A 6,058-nucleotide genomic window follows, 5' to 3' on the forward strand; every position below is an offset into this window, starting at 1 on the left:
AAATTTATTGCAAATATCTTCCCCAAATCTGTGGCTTACCTGTTTAGTTTCTTTTGGTGTCTTATAATCAAAGCTGTGTCTAGTACATAGCATACTTTTGTGCAAATTACAAAAGGCTCCCTCTCTGATGGCTTTGCAAGTGTAGTATGGGCTCAGTTTCCAGCGTTGTATCCCCTTCCTTCCTCATCCTTGTTTTCTAACAGCTTCAAGATCCTGTTCCTGTTTTCATAGAGGACATTGGCTCAGTCTACCTTTCGTCCCTGCCATTCTTCTGGACGACAGTACGGTGCATTCATGTCAGTGATCTGTACACCATCTTTGTTTAATCATTTGCTTCCTTCAACACAAGTGACATACTGTCCATCAAGTCCTGGTCACAAATATATGATCAGACTCTAGACCATTACCCGTAAATGTACTGCCTCTGACGTCTTTTATTTTCATGCCTTCCTTTCCAACCGTCTTATTTCTTCCCACAGTACTCTATCAGGGCTGCAGAGCCATCGTTCCAAAACGCAGATAGGACCTTGCCACCTTGCCACTTTGGACTCTTACGTGGTTACATATTGCCTGGAGTAAACCACAAACTCCTTATCACGATAGATGAGGCCCTTCATCAGCTGGCCTCTGCGTGCCCATCTGGCCTCCTTCCCCACCTGGCCCACATCTGCCCCTGTGCCAGGGAGACTGGGACTGGCGGGAAGTGCCCTCTCAGCCGTGTCTACCCTGCCTCTGTGCCTTTGCCCCTGCTGCTGCTTTGGCTTGGAATGCCTTTTCTTCTATCTCCCTCCTCTCCTGCAAACACCTTATCTTATGTTTCAAACACAACTCAAATTCACCTTCTCTGTGAAGTGTTCTGTCTTAGCAATTGTCTTAGCAATTGTCCTTTCTCTGTGTTCCCACAGAGTTTTGTACATAAAGCTATTGTTGAACATTACATGTCTTTATACCTTGGAAACTTTATACCCTGGAGCCTCCTTCAGGGAAGAGACTGATTTTTTTTCTCTCTTTGCAATCACGAGGTTAGCATGATGTGTGTAAAATAGATGTTTGATGAATGATGTATGAATGAATGAAAATCACATGCAGAAAGAAGGGGAGAAAAATTAGAATGCAGAGACAGAAGCTTACTTTGCAGTTGATTACTGTATAACTCTGGATTAGTAGCTGCTTTCAGAAAACGGATCAAAGACTCTCAAAGATGAATGCAGATCTTCAAAGCCAAAATACAGCACAGATGACCGACTCGCACATTTACCCACTTGCTAGTGAGAGTGACTGTAGGACCTCCAAGTCCCAAAGAGTCAGGCAGGAAGCTCCCTGTGCGAGGGCAGAGACTGGTGCTGGTAGCTGTGCCCTTTGGAACAGAGTTGCCAGGTGCTGCCTGTTTTCCTTGGTCCTGGCTCCATAGATGATGGGGTTTACTAGACATGGGAGCAGCAAGTAGAGGGCGTTGGGCAGGTTGTGCTCGTTCTGGGAGGCGGTGCGAGCCACCCGGTAGACGATGGATGAGGACATGGTGGAAGAGTAGACTGTGAAGATGACCAGCAGGTGGGAGCCCCAGGTGTTCAGGGCCTGCTCTGCTGGACGAAATCCAGAAGGCGGTGTGGATGATGCAGGAGTAGGAAGCTCCAAGTAGCACATGTCCAGTACTCTGTTGAAGATGTGGACAGTGAGCCCCACAGTCTTGTTCAGGGAGATGTCCCCACAGGAGAGGTTCATGAGGGCCATGTGCTCACAGGCAAAGTGGTGGATTATGTCTGAGTGGCAGAGGCGAAGCTGGGAGGCCAGCCCCACCACTGGATCGCCAATGTAGGTGCCACCCCCAACAGGCCAGCCAGCACTTGGCCCGTCACTCTCTTGGGGTAGCGGAGAGGGTAGCAGATGGCAACATAGCAGTCCAGGGCCATGACCCGCAGGATGTTGCAGTCAAAAACAATGAGGAAGTAGATGCAGAACATCTGGAGCAGACAGTGAGACAGGGAGATGCGGTTGAAGTGGGTGGAGAAGCCAAACATCATGGCAGGCACCACGGTGATGGCAACACTCATGTTGACAGCCAGGAGCAGGGCAATGAGCAAGTACGTGGGCTGATGCAGGCTCTGCTGGACCACCACCGTGTGGATGACCAGAGCATTAGCAGAGATGATCACCAGGAAGAGGCTGAGGAAGGGCAACACCAGGAGGGCACGGGAGTCCTGCAGCCCCAGGAAGCCCACCAGGAGGAAGCTGGTATAGGACACATTGGAGCTGCCATTGCTCCAAGATGACATTGTCCCTGGGGAGCAGGATGGCTCTGGGAAGGTAAGAGATTCAGGAGGCCTGGATTCTGTACCTTGACCCCACCAGGGCCTGCCCCACCTTCACTAGGCTTTGGTCTTCATGAGTCAATGTTCCTGGAGAAAAAAGGAGAATTTAAGGTTCATAATTTAATGAGATATACATCTTTCAATAAATCTTTGCATTTCAAATATAATGAGAAAGCTGTATCAGTCTTGTTGCAGAGTCACTGGGGCTACTATTAAATTACTATGATTTAAGAATATTTTTAGTAATTTCATGATTGAAAAATATGATCTCATTTTAATTTGCAGGTTCTCATTTGTGAAATTTCTGTTCGTTATACTTTGCCCAGGTATATAAGGGACTGTTTCCCGCAATTTAATTATTAAAATTATTGTCCCTTTCTTATCCACTGAAACAAAATTTCTAAGTCTTGTTACTATTTTTATTTTGTTTCTGATGTTAAGACTGAGAATTTTAAATTTATAAAATGAAATCTATTGGCATTTCTCTTTGTGAGTTCTTTTCTTGGTTTTAAGCTTAGCAAGTCTTTTCTCATTCAAAGATCAAAGTGTTCCTCTTTAAAATATGGTTTAATTTTTTCATATTAAATTTCGACCCACATGAAATTCATTTCTGTCACAAAGTGACAATCTAACTTGATCTATTTCTCCCCAAGTAGCTAAATAATTGTTCTTGTTTCATCTTCTCCATTGCTTTGTGTTACTATCGTTATCCTAGATTAAGTTCTTATATGTGATGGGGTGGTTTTATAGGTAGTGGTGTTCTGATTGCTCTTGTGCAAATACCAGGATATTTTTTTTAAATAAAAGCTTTATTGAGGTATAATCACATACCATACACTTTACCCATTGAAGTGTACAATTCAATGGTTTTTCAGTAAATTCACAGAGCTGTACAACCATCACCACAATCAACATTTTCATCACCCCAGATAGAAATCCTTTGCCCACCGGTAGTCACTCCCCATGTCCCCCAGTCCTCTCAGCCCTAGGCAACCACTTCTTGTGTCAGTGGATTTGACTATTCTTTGACATTTCATACAAATGGAAGCATAGAGCCTGTGGTCTTTCACAGCTGGTTCTTCTCACTTGGCATAATGTTTTCAAGTTTCATCTATGTTGTAGCCGTGAGCATATGGTTTCTTTTTAGTGGCTGGAGAGTACTCCATTGTCTGGATATACCATCTTCTATTGATCCACTCATCAGTTGGTGGATATTTACATTGTTTCCACTTTTTGGCTACTTTGAATAATGTTTACACAAAAACTTTTTGTGTAAACAGATGTTTCCATTTCTAGGAGTGGGACTGCTGGTTATCTATATACTCTCGTTTAATCTTTTGGGGAACCGCCAGATTGTTTCCCAGAGCAGCTGCACCATTTTATAGTCCAGCCGGCGGTGTGTGGAAAGTATAAGTCCAATTTCTCCACATCCTTGTCAACACTATTACCTGTCTTTTTAAAAATTCTAGTCATCCAAGATGTTTTGACTTGTGTTTTTCTGAGAGCTAATGATGTTGCGTATGTTTCATGCGCATGTTTCATTTGAAGTGCTCAATGACCATTTGTATATTTATTTGGAGAAATGTCTATTCAAATCCTCTGCTTGTTTTTAAATGAGTTGTCTTTCATTATTGAGTTGTAAGAGAGTACTGTGTATTTTAATCACTATAGCTTCATCACTTATTTTGATTTTTTTTTTTATTTTTTTTTAATTTTTTTTTTAATTTTTTAACTTATTTTGATTTTTAATGAAACACTTTACAAGTATTTTTGTTTTGAATGTTTTTTTTGTCACTCCCAAGTTTTATTCTTCCAAACTTTAGAATCATTTTGCCAATTTTCAAAAACAATCCTATTGTGATTTTTTAAACATTGGGATTTCATTAATCCTATAAATTATTCTATGGACGACTGATGTCTTGACAACATTCAGTCTTTCCATTCAGTATCAAAGTATGGTGTCTGGAAAAAGCTTTGATTTATATCTCTCAGCAGTTTCTTAGTTATTTGTATAGGGTCACAGCCGCAGATGCTCTATCCACTTCACTCACATTTATATTCCAGGCACCAAATACAGAACCTGAAACGTAATAGATACTCAGTATTTGTTGAGTAATGAATAGGTCTCCCACATGTCTTATTAAGTTCATTGTAGGTGTTTCGCTATTAGTTACCATTAAGAATACAATAATTTTCTATCATATTTTTGAATTGGCAACAATTTTATATAGAAAGTTATTGGTTTTGTACATTTGTACATTTATCCTTTTTTAAAAAAGATTTTATTTATTTATTTGACAGAGAGAGAGATAGCAAGAGAGAGAGCACAAGCAGGGGGAGTGTGAGAGGGAGAAGCAGGCTCCCTGCTGAGCAGGGAGCCCGATGTGGGGCTCGATCCCAGGACCCCGGGATCATGACCTGAGCTGAAGGCAGACACTTAACTGACTGAGCCACCCAGATGCCCTTACATTTATCTTATATATTATATATTTTATGTATTATACTTCAAAACTTTCCTTATTAACCGAAAACTTTTTTTAGTTGATTTTATTGGATATTCAAAGGAGAATTATCCTCCTTTTTTTAAACTAGATTTTTATTTCTGTTTTATATCTTATTTCAGGGGCGCCTGGGTGGCTCAGTTGGTTGAGCGTGCAACTCTTGAATTTGGCTCAGGTCATGATCTCAGGGTTGTGAGATCAAGCCCTGGGCTGAGCCCTGTGTTGGGCGCTGTGCTGAGTGTGGAACCTGCTTAAGATTCTCTCTCTCAGTCTCCCTTTGCCCCTTTCCTCCTGCTCTCACCCATACTCTCTCTCTCTCTAAAAAAAAAAAAAAAATTACACTTTATTTAATAAAAAAAGAACTTCCACAACAGTGTTAAATAATGATAAGAAAAGGTATATTTATTTTTCCTCAATTTTATTAGAACTCCTGTTTCTAATAATAAGTATGATGTTGCTTGTTCATTTGAGATATTCTTTTTTATGTTAATAAAATACTGTTCTGTTTCTAGTTTTTAATAATAAAAATAAGAATTTGTGTTTAATGTTTTCAAATGCCTTTTTGGAACCAACTATAATGAGCCAATGCTTTTAAAATTTGACTTGTTGACAAGTAGATATATTATATAGTGTTTATACTTTTAAATTCTCCTAAAATTGGTTTGCTAGTATTTTATTTAGAATAGATCTACAGGTTTCTTTTTTTGGAACTATCTTTATGAGGTTTTAGTTATCACAGTTATGCCAACTTCATAATCAATTGACTCAATTTCCTTTTTAAATTCTATTTTCTAAAACAGGTTTTATAGCACAGGAATTATTCATCTCTTGAGAGTTTGGGGGAAAACTCACCAATAGAACAAGGGGGGCACAGACTTTTTCAGCTGATAACTGTACAGTAACACTTTCAGATTTCTTTCATGGCAATTAATCTGCTCAGGCTTTTAATCTCTTAAGTAAATTTGGAAAATGACATCCTTCTGATAATTTGCCCATTTCATTAAGAATTTAAAATTTAGTAACAGATTCCTATAGGGTGATTTGCATTTTAATCATGCAATTAAATACCTCAACCCAATGAATGAATTTATGAGCTGGAGGTGTTTTGAGTCGGGCTCATGTCAAATCACTGTGTGGAGTTAAGAAGTGTAGTCCTTTAGGATGTGTGTGAAACCCACATATATACACACTCACTAGAACACTCAGTGACACACACTGGGATCCACAGGCATACTTCTCCCGGAGAAG

The 6,058-nt window shown here is 40.0% G+C and overlaps 1 pseudogene; it reads right to left on the reverse strand.

Annotated features, from left to right (window-relative positions):
* Positions 1-1,304: 1,304 nt before the first annotated feature.
* On the reverse strand, positions 1,305-2,273 carry LOC113913679 (annotated as a pseudogene).
* Between the last annotated feature and the right edge of the window lie 3,785 nt (positions 2,274-6,058).

Source organism: Zalophus californianus, chromosome 11, assembly GCF_009762305.2.
Source record: "Zalophus californianus isolate mZalCal1 chromosome 11, mZalCal1.pri.v2, whole genome shotgun sequence".
Lineage (NCBI taxonomy): Eukaryota > Metazoa > Chordata > Mammalia > Carnivora > Otariidae > Zalophus > Zalophus californianus.